Below are 14,581 nucleotides of genomic sequence, written 5' to 3' on the forward strand. Positions count from 1 at the left end.
ACCGCAAAGCTCAATGGTTTTTATGCTAAAAACTCAGAGCTCTGAGACACAATGCAGGATTCGATGAAACTAAAGATGGTTTCAGCATCTTTACGTACCTTGAATGCTCTTTTCAGAATGTTGGCCATAGCCAGCTATGCAGCCTTGGATTTTTTGGGACTTGAATTGGAATTTTTTGACACGTCCTTCTAACACCATAACCAGGGAAAAAGGAGAAATCTGCATTGGGAGACACAGAAACCTTAGAGTGGGACTAAAAAATGTGCCTGCAATACGTTTAACTTAAACTTTCGCTTGTATTACTCTTCATTTAAGTGTTATTCGTTAATAACAGGAAATGTATATTCATGATAACGATACCTGAAAATAGAATGTGATGAGCTCAGTGGAGTCTCTAGAAAAAAAGAACGCTATTGATATAACGAGATTAGGGTAAGAATGCGAAAAGTAACTATTTAGGGAATTGGAAATCACAGACATCACTGTATGGATTCAATATCCATTGTATATTTCAAAAAGAAAGACATATGGGTATCCTTATTTATTAGCAAACATGATCCTAAAATTTTGTGTTGTTGTGTGCCAAGAGTAAAGGTACATTTGTATCAGAAATGCTATATAAAGTTGTTAGACTTACCTGGATGACACAGAAGGACATCTATTTACTGATACCAACGAAAAATCTTTTTGAGGATGATGTTTATAAAAAGATGTCTTTAAGCGAACAGATGCATCTTACTATAATGCGTAGTCGCACATACACGTGTTTAGCTAAACACCGTTGAATATTTATACGACGGTATCTATTTGTCCTGCAAACCTAACAGAGGACAAACTGTGAGCCCGAGCGTGAGTTCCATTTTTGGAACAATGCATCTTGCGTTAGGTCGGCCAAGAGACACTTCTAAAATCGATCTTATATTGATTGCTGCAGAACTCGATCGACATTGATTCGATCTATTGTACATACTAATATAATTATACAGGACTGTACTACACAACCCGTGTAAATAAATAATGAATCTTTTGTACTGTCGAAGCACACTCAGACATATTCTGCCATCCAAGAATGTTAATGATTGAATAACACAACCTTTGTCTACGTAAGACCTGAATCGTTATACCGAATTATAAGGACAAATTGTAGTTATATAGAAAGGCCTAACATGATCAAGATTCGTTTGAGTTCTTGTTATGTCTGAATGGACCTATAATGCCTAGAAGAACCTAGAATATTAGAGAAAGGCAAGTTAAATGGAAATATGCTTTGTTTTTTTTTAACACTTCCTGGCGTATTTTAACGATAAACAATGGAGAATTTTCTGTCTTTAAGTAAGAGGAACCATGTGGCCTTGTGGTCGATGCTTGAGGGAACGTGATGGTAATACGGTAGTCATATTTTTCTGGAAAATGCAGGTAACCGGCAAGTCGTATTGGCCATAGATGTAAGTAGTAGAAGTTGTGTTATATGAAAGTGAGGTTCTGCTGGCACTCTGTGGAGAGTAAAGCAATATGCCTCACTTATTTATGATTAGGTAGCTTATTCTGATGGCGAGGCGCACTTTCGTTTCAAGGTGGTCTCTCAGGGAATAGCGGGCGGGTGTTTGCTATGATCTTGAGGTTATCAGAACACTTCGATGCTCCATTACAGGAGAGAAACACGGCAAAATAAGCAGAAAAAAAAAGCGCTAGTTACCCATTCGTACCTCTGCTGACGTTGATAAACTAAAGGAAGTATTCCGTTTTGAATCAATTATTATCTCTCTCCGGTGGCACAGAATCTGGTAAAAAGTAGCAAAATCTTTGACTGTTTATCGTCGATGTTATTCATCGAAAATGCCGACAAAATATACATGAAAGCCTATAGATTATCAAAAAGTGCGGCCATATATGAAAAAATGGGCTTTATTATATGTTTAATTTCCGTATATTGCATTAGTAATAATCATGGCTGATACTAATAGCAGCAAATCCTAGGACGGACGGTTTGGCCGAGATTAAATTTTACGAAACCTCACAGATTACTGCCCGCTTCAACAATGGTCTGCAAACGAATTGAGTTTGCTCTCGTGCCATCTCTCTTTTAGCAGAGGCATAATGAGAAAATGATGCGGTTAGTAACAAACGGAGTGAAGGTTATAGAAATATAGTCACAAACAAAAAAGCAGCTGGCTTAATGATTTGGTAGTACCGTTTCGGCTTACAAGCGGTAAAAGCGCATGCGTCGAATTTCGGTACCAGACACAGTTCTACCGTGATGGGCTGGTAATCCTATCATCAAATGCCGGGACCAATCATCATTTGGGTCGAAATTCACAAAATGAAATTTTCTGAAAATCTGTAAAAATTTCGCATACTTGTGGAGGTTACCTTAACAATTGGCTTACTGTGCTTCACAGCTGTGCATATGCCTAACGTTGTGATACGGAGTAAATACTGTTTTCCGCCATATGGATATAGGGCAGATAACGAGAGCAGAACCTTTATATTCAAAGGGATCATAAAGAAAAATCCGTTGCATCGTGAAATCTGTATACACGTTCATAGCCGTAACTGGCCGCAAACTGTTCCTAGAACGGATTAACCGTGTATAGTGTTCAATTAGGTTAGCCGGTTCTATACATGTATGTTTGTATCTTCAAATAAAGATGCCTGTAGGCGGGGTTCTTCTACGTTCTTTTGCTCGGAAAGGCGACAGCTATTATTATTTATTAAAATTATTTATAAAATTGACCAGCATAGAAGTAATGCGGGATCAAAGCAGAATACGATCCCAGTCGACGCAGTCCCCCTAGCCGACAAAGTGGCTTGACTCATCCATCTTTAAATAGATAGGTTTGTCAGAAAGTTGTTGGCTATTTCTTCGATAACATTGCCAAGCAAATATTTTTGCTACGTTATAAAATAATATTATTAGGCTAAATATACACTACTTTGATCGATCACCTTTTGGTATAATCCTATCACTGTTGAAAAATCTGTAATTTCTGGGCGAAAAATGGTGACGAGTGATTTTTATACATTTTCATAGAAACGGAATGAACATTATTAAAGGAATTTTGCAGAAATGGAAACATGTGACAGTTTGATGATGCATGATCCGACCTATACGGAAGATGCGTTAAAATTTATTATCCATGTTGTCTTTAATTTTTGCCAGGTCCGTTGCGACGCGTGAAAGAAGACAAGCCTTTAAAATATGCTCACAAAGTTTTCCCCGCACCTGACGTAGTCGACGAGGAGACTTATGCCTAACCTCTAGTTTCGAGTTTACAGTACACCCTTCCTTCTGTCCCCGGAAGCGTAGGTCCTGGTTCAACTCTAGTCCACATTCTTGCTTGGGGGCCTCAGATGACCTTCAGGATTATAGTCGAATTACAATCCGAATTTTATTCTTCGGCTTTCATTTTAAAACAGTTTGTTGAGGAATAAGACCCGTTTGATGGTCGATTCAAAGAGTAAATTATAAAAGTGGCTAACGCACCGCGGAAATTTACCGATTTGCCCGATGAACCTCTTATCCTTTGCAAATCACTTCTCGGGGTTGTATGGGTTAAAGGATACGATACAACGTGCAGTACCCCTTTTACCGCAGCATGAGAAAAGGGGATCTCAATACAACGCGAAATCTTTCAGCAAGACTTTACGGTCCAGGAACTGTGCGATGACAAAGCCTCCGACCCAGATAGAGTCTGCAACGAGCATCTGAAATGCGCCGTCATCCTGGCACCGTTCTAGACGACACCATTTATTAAATGTTTACATGCTCGTACGCTCCCAGCCCAATGGTGAGATGCTACCGTTTTAGTGATCCCTAAAGGAAAGAACGACCCAACTGTGCTCTCATTATGACGGGGAATAGCGAGCAAAAAAGGTTTTATTATAAACAGCTCTAGCTTGGACTAAGAGACTGAAACAGCTACTTAGAAAGCGTACACGTCATCTCAGTGAGCCACATGGGTTCCGAAGGGAACGCTCCACAAAAACAGCGCGCAGGACTCTAACGCCCGACGTCAAGACAGTACTGGTCACGCCGCATAATCCGCTATACGTGGTATTCGTCGACCTCAAAATAGCCTTCGGCTCGGCGCCCAGGAACAAAATCATGCTTACGCTGACCAAAATAGCTGTCCCTATGGATGTGCTCAACCACCTCGCTGCTATTTTACAAAAGAAAAGAATAGCAATTGGCGACAGAGTGGCCAAACCCCCGTCCTTTACACAGATAATCGGCCTGGCTTAGGGAAACAACTTAAGCCCACCCTTATTCTTCATCTACTGCTAAAAGGCCTCAGTAACCAGGCAAAAAGGTTGAGGAAACCGGTCGAAATCATTTTGTATGCAAAGGATTAAGTGATATATGGTTCGAACGGAAGCCAAATCCAGCAAGCCCTGCTCTATGCGTCGGTGACAGATTTGGGACTGATCGTAAAACTGATCGAGATGGAAATGATAAGTTTAGAAGACGAGGAAAAACAGCGACCACTGACAGATACCGTGTACCCCTTGATCTCACCAGATCGTTTCTTGCCGGTTCCGAGTTTCCCTACACAGGTCACCGAAAGATGCAGGAAAGGCTGTGTTGGCTGGCTGGGCGATAAGACCATCTTGTCGCTTGTCCTCACACTAGTTCTAAGCTCCGATCGCAGCAACGTATGGGATATGTGTTGAGAAGATCTTACTGTAAAAATGTCGAAGCAAACTGCAACAGAGACTCCTTTTCTCGAAGAAAGCACTGAGACTATACATAGTGAGCCGAAATTGTCTTGCGTACGCCTTAGCCGACTTGTCGTTGTTGTTCGAGAGCGTACGTCATCGCTTTGAGCTTTCAGTAAACGAGGCCTTTAAGACGAACCTTAGGAATTGCGAGTCAAAAACAAGGAGATTGATAAAGGTTTCTTTGCCTCGAGTGCAATAGGGAACAATACATGGAAGGAGACGAACCGGTTGAACTTACAGCTTGTCATTCGCTTGGCCGTACATTGATTTCACACGAGACTCAGCAGGTAAGCAGGTTTCCACAAGGCTGACATTACATTCAGATACCTTAGATGAGGGGGAAATTGCGACAGATATTATGTCACCCGTTACCCCTCACCATCTGGCAAAACATCCGACAAATCCAATTTTATAAACTCAACGAAGCTCGTGTAACCCACATAACGCGTACTCTTTTAAATAGTTCTGTATACTCTCACTAATATTGGGACATTATGTGGTTGACCTGTGCTTACGAGTGCTTTGTGAAGTTTTTCACTACTAAAAGCAGAGGTAAACAAATAAAATGCGATTGAAAATTTTCTGCTAGGTAGCTAAAAATGCATGTAATCTGGTTATGTTATAGTGGGAGACTAGCTTCATAAATTTTCTGCTACCTAGTTCCGGTCGATTTTTTAATGGCTTGTTGTAATCTTGTTAGTTGTTGACAGTAGACAGGCACAAATCGATCGTTTTGACAAGGGGCAGCAACTCATAACGCACGAACCCTATCCAATATCACCAAATACGTAACATCGCCTTCTTTGGCGTCAGTCGGGCTTTGATACAGATGATGGAACACTTCCTTTATTATTATTTTTTTAAATTTACGCATCATGATCGTATGTGATCCACTTTTCATCATAGCGGTTAACCGCTTCGGAAATAAATTTGTTTCATTGTATTCCTGTTGAGCTTTATCCAAATATATAAAAAATGTTTGATAATAAATGTTTAGTTCCGTATCGACGCCATAGCTATCTACGAGTCCAGATTTCCTATCGAAATTTCCAGAACGAAAGGGGCCGAACCATCCTTGAGCTGTTTCTCTCGAAAGCTCACCTTGACCACAGATAACGCAGTTTTTTTTACGGGCTTGAACATCTTGCGCCTTTACCTTAGTCTACCTAAAAACAAACAGAATAAATTGTTATATATCGTGAATTTTTCTCATCTTTTTGTATTACGAGCTTAAATGAAGGCACTCCAACAGTGTTAACACACCTACTCCTGTCAAATATCAGGGGATGCTAACGACAACGCAATCCACACGACCTGAGATATGACCTTAATGAGATGTTTAACTATGGAAAGGCGGTCAGTGACTTTTTGACGACCTATTAAATACTAGCCGTCAAAATATACAATTAGAAACAAGTTAAATGGTTGTTCGCATCCTGAATTTAAAGTAGTTCCAGCAGCATGGCTCATTTGCTTAACTTAGCGTTCGTGGCCACTGTAGAACGCCCTCAATAGAGCACGAACTTCATGATATTGACATAATTCAACGAGAACCGTAAACAACATTGACATAAAATATTTAATTAGTCTGCACCTACGAACGGGGGTACGGTAACGGCGTCGTCTGATATAGAATTGGGAACTGTATGGTGCCAAAACGAATGTTTACGCACACCCAGGCAATTCAATTATATATATTATATTATACTATATAAATTCGGTAGATGTCGAAGAATCTTCCGCTTGCATAGTCTAGACTGAACATAAGATAAATTTGTAAAAAAAAAAAAGGTAAAAATATAGAAGACTCAATGCCGTACGCGCCATACTAGTGCAACACTAGACAGATAGCATCATGTTATTAACCTTAACGTTAAACATGTGTAGGTATAGGTCCACTAAACAGTGAGACAGCTAAAGATAGTTCATCCATTTAATGTGCATATAACTGGTTAGTAATTAACAGTACGATAAAAAAAAAAAGTAAATTTCTTGCTTGAAGTTTCTGCGGCCAGCTCTAGCCCAACGAAGTCTAGGAATTCTAACTGCTTTCGGTGTTTTTTTTTGTTACTGCCTCGTTGTGACAGCAACAGGAATTCACTGGATTCCCACCCATGCATTTTTGCCCACATACGTTGTTCATGAACTGAAGATTCTTATTCTGTTTCTATTCCCTATTCTGCTAGTCCGCAGCTGAATAGCTTCAGTGAAAAAAAAGACGAACTGCGAAGTTCCCGTAAAAGCGGAGCCACGCAGACGTTTGCTGTACGACTGTGTACTGCGGACGCTCGCCGCACGCACGCACGCACGATTCCATTAGATCTTCTAGCAGAAGGCAGCCCCTTTGCGTGTTTGACTGTTGCCGGCCGCTGCATCTAAGTCCTGATCCGGGCTTGACAAGCACGACTGTTGCTTCCGCCTTTGCCGCAGTGTATTATGACACTGATGATGATGGTGGTGGCGTTGTTGTGCATGCGTATGTTGTCCTTCGCGAGCGGCTGCGAACGGCTTTCACGAACAGGGTGGCGAGTGATGGCTGAGGGAAGGGGTCGTTTGTATAGTATGACCCCACTGCTGGCATTAGTACTTCGAAGGGTGTTGCTCCTGCCCTAATTAAATATGCAAGCGGTGTTATTCTCTGATTAAATCACTTCTCACGTCGTCTTCACCAGGAAAATTCCATCGTCCGACTTATGAGAAAAGGTTCATTACGAAGATTTGCAGGCTGTGGATTTGCTTACATGATACTACATCGCTTAATTACTATTTCAGCTCATGGTTGAACTATGTTAAAATGCTATGCCGCTGAGCGTCTCAAAATTCAAGTGTGTACAGGAAGATGGGCATCATCGCGCCATTCGTAAATAACGAAGTGCCACTTCTTTATGCTTCGAGATTTCAGTAGCATTTGAAGAGACGGCGAGAAGGCAAACAGACTTCAACATAGCACAATTTCCTAGTATTCTCTCTCGTAGTTATGTAGGCTATAATCGTCTGCTTTGGACTAATAGCAAACATGCTGATGCACGTGGATATTATTGCTTGCAAAGTAATGGCGTATGTGGAAGATCACTGTGCGTATACTACTTGCACGGGCTCTAGCATAGCCTCATTTAACCATATCTGTAGTTCTCATATTTTCAATTAGTCCGACAGCTGTATCTTGGGTCGAGAATTTGAATTTGGACATAATACAGGACGAGAAATGATGGAATTACGATGAAAACAAATTTTTGCCGCTAAGTGGTTTCAGTTACAAAGGTCCAATACAGAAAATACGAATTTGTGGTTTCAGCCACTTGATCACAAATTGAACTATATCTTAGAACTGGCAGCAAGCCTTTTATGGTATAAGTCTCTGGGAGCATTGTTATCAACAGGTAATATCACAAAATACCTTCTGCATCCCTGCAAAAACATCTATTTTGCCGCGTATTGCAATCCGATAGACGCATGCTCCGCTAAGATACATTGAAACGGGCAGACTATAAAAGAAAATTTGTTTTACAAATATTAAGGATTATAATATTGGACTATTCGCGCACACAGTTCTCAATAGGTTTCTGTCACTAGAATGGACATGAATACGTTAAGGGCATTACTTCAGAGAGATTCTTCTCAGCTTGCCTAGGTTTCCAACATCAGCGCCGAACGGGTTTATTACTGATAGAGTGAAAGTGACGAAAATACCATAAGAAAATAATCGATGTCCTTAAGCCTTCTCGTTTGCAGGAGACTGCCATTAGGTGACGTACCTATCACGCTGAGTCAAGTTCACAAGGCGACTTGTGCAAACAAAGACCTATGACTGACTACAATTTGCTATTAGATATACCGTATTGTAATTAAGAGGTTCGGCTTGAAAGCATTATCTTTTTTTCGGTCGAATAAACCGGCGTATACTTTTAGGCTCAGACTTATTTATAAAATACGAGAAAAGCCGTCTTTATTTCATCATCTAACATTCAAGCAATGAGACAGACCTTCAATGGTCGTTTTGACGAAGACTAAGTCCTTGATCCATCACATACCGACGGGTTTTATAATATTTAAGGAATTTTTGCTTTATAGATGTTTTATTTTTATCATCTGGGCAGTATGGTCAGTCAGGGTTTGAAAAGTGATATAAAAGCTGTGACTTAATGATCGGGCTTTAAGACAGCCTATTAGCAGACATGGTCGAAACTGCCGAGCTATTTTCCGTCTGCACGAGTATTATGTCGGTCATAAACACTCTGCCCCAACGGTTGTGTTATTTAGAGACACTTGAAAAGCCATCAGGCTTGAAAGGCTCGCCAAGCTGAGGGTTAACAAGAAGGAAAGATGCATCGCTGTCGAGCACGCAATACTGACATATTGCTAACTGTCGCTTGTATTTGGCCTAAAACTCGTAGCTATCGACAAAAGTCGAATCCTTCATAGAACCTGGTATTCACAAATGGCAGCCTGAAGCTTGTTATCTAATTTTCTCATACGCATAAGCTACCATCTGCAAACAGTTTACGTGTGGACTTAAATCTACTGCACTTCCAGCCAGAAAATGTTTGCTAAAGTGAACAAAATCTTCTATCATGTTTTGTATATGTGCGTGGTGTACCCTATGCAGCGACTTCATTGAATTACCGCCGGGTCGTTTGATGGAATCGATTTCGGCCTGCAACTTCATGTGGCGCGTCTTCTACCACCATTGTCCTTAATGACTATTAGTCATCAGTTACAAATTGAAATACAGTTCAACGTTTTACATTTCATTGTATGTTGTGTTGTATTTTACATTACTAGCTAAACTAACAATAATAAGCCTGACTCACAAGGCCTTGAATGAATGCACGAACGGTGTAGGACGTGATATCTGGAAATGCTCTCACGATAGGCACAAGTGTAGTACAGTGATCCAGTAGCAACTGATGGCAATACGAAAAATAAGCAAACGTTCATAATGAAAACAAGTCTTTAACAGCTAATAATGTTAAGGTAATACCTCTAAATACACCATCACCAAGTTAAGAGTATCGAATAAGTGTTACGATGAAGTGCTTGCGCAAAGTCAATCTTCACACGCTGCCAGCCTTCAGCCTTCAGAATTACGTTCAGATTGTTGCCGACCTTACCGCCGAGGAATATATTATAAAATACGGGTTTCCTCGAGTGTTTTCTACAAAACGTGTTCTGGTTCTGGGTCACTTTTAATAGCTTAATAACTCAGTTAGGGCTTTTCGCATTTTTCTATTGGGTATGTAGAAAGAAGTGTTACCCATTCTTGAGATACGCTGTACATGTAGTTTTTTAATTAATTAATATTAGTCGCAAGTTACAAGGCGATACTTTTTTACAGAAAAATTTACATGTTTATAGGCATGCTGTACCGCACAGCGATTAATTGATATTTATGGACACACGCATAAAAAAAAAAATGGAAAAAGTAAAATCATGACTATAAAGAACTCCGGATTGGTCGTGCCCACCTTACCTGGGTGATGACAAAAAGCCCCCCACACACACATGTATGAAATTAGCCTACATTTCTGCCCGTAAACTTATTCTTGTGCATAATCGGTACCGCACATACACGGCAGATACGAGCCAACTTGAATCCGCTCGTTCTCCTTACTTAATATAAAGCGAGTTCAAATCTACTGAGTCCGATTTCCGAACCTTAACTTGTTACAGTTATGATATCACCCTATAAGTTAAACTTGTTGGGTCCACTTTGCTGTCTTACTACAGTGTTCCGGTTGCACTTTTTTCCATCAACTTCTCCTTCGGTAAGTTCGCTCGTTTAGTAATACGGTTATCTCGCTGCTAGCGTCCAATTTTATTGATCCTGTGATCCTGTAACACCGTGTCAAGTGTCCCGCTCTTCTGCATCACTTGCTCCGTGCTTGCATTGCAAATAAGCAATGCATGTCTTATCGTTAGCCTGATACCCTTCTATGACGCTTCTGCTACCTCAAGGTGAGAAGTAAGTGAATCTTTAAAGTTCTATCCAATTATAAGTTGTTTGACATACCTATTGATTAAGGAACAATTTTTTTTCTCTCCCATTAAGCCAAACCTGGACCTAAAAATATGCAAAACTATTAGAATTAAATTTCGAAATGACCGCACATACATTTTTACTTAAGATAACAAATTTGTTGATCCTGTAATATGGCGGCTAAAGATTATAGGCCAATGAAAACAAAACACGAATATGTCAGTGAAATAATCAGAATAGCCGTTCTGCGCACCGAAGCGCAACGCATCTATGATGGAGGCTACGTGCGATAATTTGAAATATTTTTACAAAAATTTACTATCTCAAATAGGGAAAACAGAAAATGTGTACCACAACAGGTATCTGAGGGCTATTCGAAATACATGAGCGTAATGCGTTTCGCTTCCTGCTCAAAGTTTCAAGCTGTACTTTGAGCCTTGTACATGTAACCTGCCCGGTGACAAATAAGTGAGTTAACGGAACTTATCTTTGGAGGACGCATCGGACTTTGGTAGTAACTCAGACACCGAAGTTTCTTTCTATTGAGATATGAATCGCCACTTCACCATATGGGTAGCGCTTAAAAAACCGCGATTCGTAGCAATATGTGTACTCAGAAGTTATTAAACCCATTGATCTGAGGCGCGTTATTCTATATTGTTGTAAAGACTTTTATTAATGTGTCCCTCGAAAGAACATACTGACGGGCTCCAAGGCACATGTTTATAAGGGCTTCTGAAAGGTAGAAAAATGGAAATAAGCTAAAACGTTATTGTATCTGAATACTTGTTTCGACGGTTTGATAATGAAATATTGAAGGGTGCCATGTAACCACGGGTCCCGAATGGTGTCGTCGTAAACAATAGCACATTAATTTAGGGGGTATTAGAATGGAAAGCTGTTGTTAAAGCAGCTATTACCAGAGCCGATTTGTTTAGAGCTTCGTACCTCACACCAAATAGTAACGAGCATTTGCATTAATGCTTTCCTTTCATCTAATTCGCTATAACAGACTAAAAAAATTTTATGATTATATTTACATTGGGTGATCGATTATTTTTACCTTGGCAATGAAAATGACGTTATTTAAACTTGCGATATTGTTCAACCTAATTGGCCATAATTGGCCCAAACAGAACCACGACAGGACTCGAGTGCTTAGGACCCTGCGCATGATCAGATGTCAGCTCATTCTTAAGTGGCCGATCTGCAAGACGCCAACAGTAATCACTCTTGACGAAGCACATAATCTATAATTTATTTACCTTTTTGTCAAATAAAAGTCGTTACTCCTTTCCAGCAGTCCTTTTGAAGATCGTACGCATCACTCTGTGCACGTCGGAGTTCGTTGAGCAAGGCTATGCTCAGCAGCTTTACCTCTTTCCATGTTTCGGTCAGGAGTATCACCAGCTTTACCTAAACTGCCCTGAAGATCTAGACAGAGACTAGTACATCGTCGACTCAAAGGATGTCGAATGCAAGGTTGGTATTTTATGAGTTCGATAACTCTCACTGCATTCTACAGATAAGGACAATTTCTAAAAGTACGTATTTTTCTGTGAATCGGATAAAAAAAAAATACGCATCTATGTCTTTTATACTTACTTAAGAACAGTCCTTCTTTGTTTTTTCAATGACCTCTAAACAATTGTCTTATTTTTTAAATGATTCATTAACGCTGGACCGTGGTGCACTGACAACGATTGTACTCGGGCACAGGTATACCAAGTATACGGAATATGTCGACGGTAGAAAGGGGTAGTTATGAAAGTGCATACATTCAGAACTTTAAATGATAATACTCTTGTCTTCAACATAGATCTATTAAACATAAACTTTGGATTACCCGAAATTACTGATGAATGCGATACAATCCAAAAACCCTCGGCTCGGTGTAAATTTCGCTGAACGTCCGTGAGAATTTTTTTAACAGTTTGTATCAAATAGGATGCAACGCGCTTGAACGACCTACCCAAACCATTACGGATATTATAACCTAGGTCGTATTTAGAACCACGGGCTACGGGAGTCAATTTTATGACGCAAATCGATATCTAACATTTTGCATAGTCAAGTATATTCTATGAATTGAGTTGTCATTTTAAAGTCTTCACCTTCAATTGAAATGGTACAAATATCTAGGTTCAGCGTTTGTAATATCCTAATCTAAAAAGAGGGTAGTGTATCAAAAAACTATGACTGTGGCTCACTTTATGCATAATTTAGCCTATATCGCGTACGTTAAAGTGTTAATTTTGTGTAAACTTTCTGTTTTCCGCCACATCATTCAAAATATAGGACGTTTTACGGCAGATTATTTTCCAGTGTAAAGTAGGTTTAGGGCGAAAATCTGAAATTGTAAAATCCTTGCCTCGAATCTTCTAGGGGCATGTGCGTATCGGAGATTTTTATACCGTTGTATTTTCAGATTTGACGTATAAATTATGGTTATTACGATTTTAGTCCTTCTAGAAGAACCATCGGTTTTTATGCGGAACGTATTCGATAGCGACGTTTCCGGAAAAAGTAATAATATTTGGTTTCAAAGGCTTATAATTTCTTTATGAGGTTAACATTGACTGCAGGAGAATCTACAAATAAATGCTGAGTTTAGACAAAGGAAAAGCATTCGAAATTTTTCAACAAGGACGAAAACTTTTCGATGCCGATATATCTGCAGGGCGTCATCTCTATGCCATTTCTGCCAATCTATATATATATATATATATATAATATCTATAAAATATCCGGAGTGGAGAGCATAATCATTATTTTTTCTCGTTCTTTGTTGACCATCGGCCTAAAGTGGTTCACAACTTCCAGCTTTTGGAATCATTGGTGTTCTGTTAGCCTCATAGTTGCGCAATGTTTCATGGCTAAAACATTAGTACACCGTAAGCTGAAAATAAAAACGCTAAGTCATTTTAAACAATCATTGAATTTCTGTTGAAAATATAGCTAGAGACGTTATCGTTTTGAGTCCGCGCCATACTCACCTTGCCACTGCAGCAGCCGAACTCCTACCTCAATGTTCCTATCCCTTGAAACTGAAGTAGCCTATACCTTTCGAAGTAGAGAAGAAAAGGCGATCAGACAGGAACAGAAGTCGATAGAAAATTTATCAGAACAAACGATGCTATCCGATTGTTAGGTTCCTCCATGGCTTCAATTTTCGACCTTTCGCAAACTGAAATTTTGTAAATGAAAAGCGATACGAAGCGTATTCGCCTTAATCAAACAGCGAAAGACTCTAAACTTGCTTGTTCAGCGTTAGCCAAGTAGCCAGAGCAGTCTATAAAAAGTGGACAGGTTTTTCCTGTCGACCTCATTAGGGACAACAACCATTGATTACTTACTCATTAGTTGACGGATGCGTTTAATGGCATGGTGGTGTCAGACAAGTTCGATCTCTGACAATATTGAAATTGAATATTTCGTTATGCAACAAATGTATTTGGCTATTTCGGAAATATTGGCGTCGAATGTTTTCGAACTCCTTGCCAAAAATGAATCTTTAGTACTTCTTCTACGAGGCGTCTATGTAAAGCTTTAGCAATCGAACAGATTTCCATCGAAATTTGCATTAACTCTTTTTATATCATATTCTGTTGCAGACGATCAGACTATTTATCTTGGACGAAACACAATTAATTTTAATGCGTGCATCTATAAACTGAGCTGTCTGCTATGTAATTGATAATTATTTATCACTGAATCACGAATCTGTTAGACACTGAGTTACTCCATCATAAGCACGACGGAGCGGTACTTCGAAAATTTAGTGGACAAGTGTGAAGCTTTTTCGACTCCCCGACATGTACAGTTAATTGTTATATATATATATATATATAAATTAAAATAGTCTGGGTAAATATTATTATATAT

At 39.5% G+C, this 14,581-nt stretch overlaps 1 long non-coding RNA gene across 2 annotated transcripts; it reads right to left on the minus strand.

Moving 5' to 3' along the window:
• Positions 1–1,889: 1,889 nt before the first annotated feature.
• LOC111266732 (uncharacterized) lies at positions 1,890–14,379 on the minus strand. 2 transcript variants are annotated; one of them, XR_002684247.2, is made up of 4 exons: positions 14,053–14,379; positions 13,693–13,883; positions 11,962–13,595; positions 1,890–5,885 (listed from the first exon to the last, which is right to left on the minus strand). It is a non-coding gene; the product is annotated as an uncharacterized LOC111266732 (long non-coding RNA). The 2 variants fall into 2 exon arrangements; XR_015313546.1 differs by having other exon boundaries at positions 11,962–13,610.
• Between the last annotated feature and the right edge of the window lie 202 nt (positions 14,380–14,581).

This window comes from Varroa jacobsoni, unplaced genomic scaffold, assembly GCF_002532875.2.
Source record: "Varroa jacobsoni isolate VJ856 unplaced genomic scaffold, vjacob_1.0 scaffold_1111, whole genome shotgun sequence".
In the NCBI taxonomy this organism is placed as follows: Eukaryota; Metazoa; Arthropoda; class Arachnida; order Mesostigmata; family Varroidae; genus Varroa; species Varroa jacobsoni.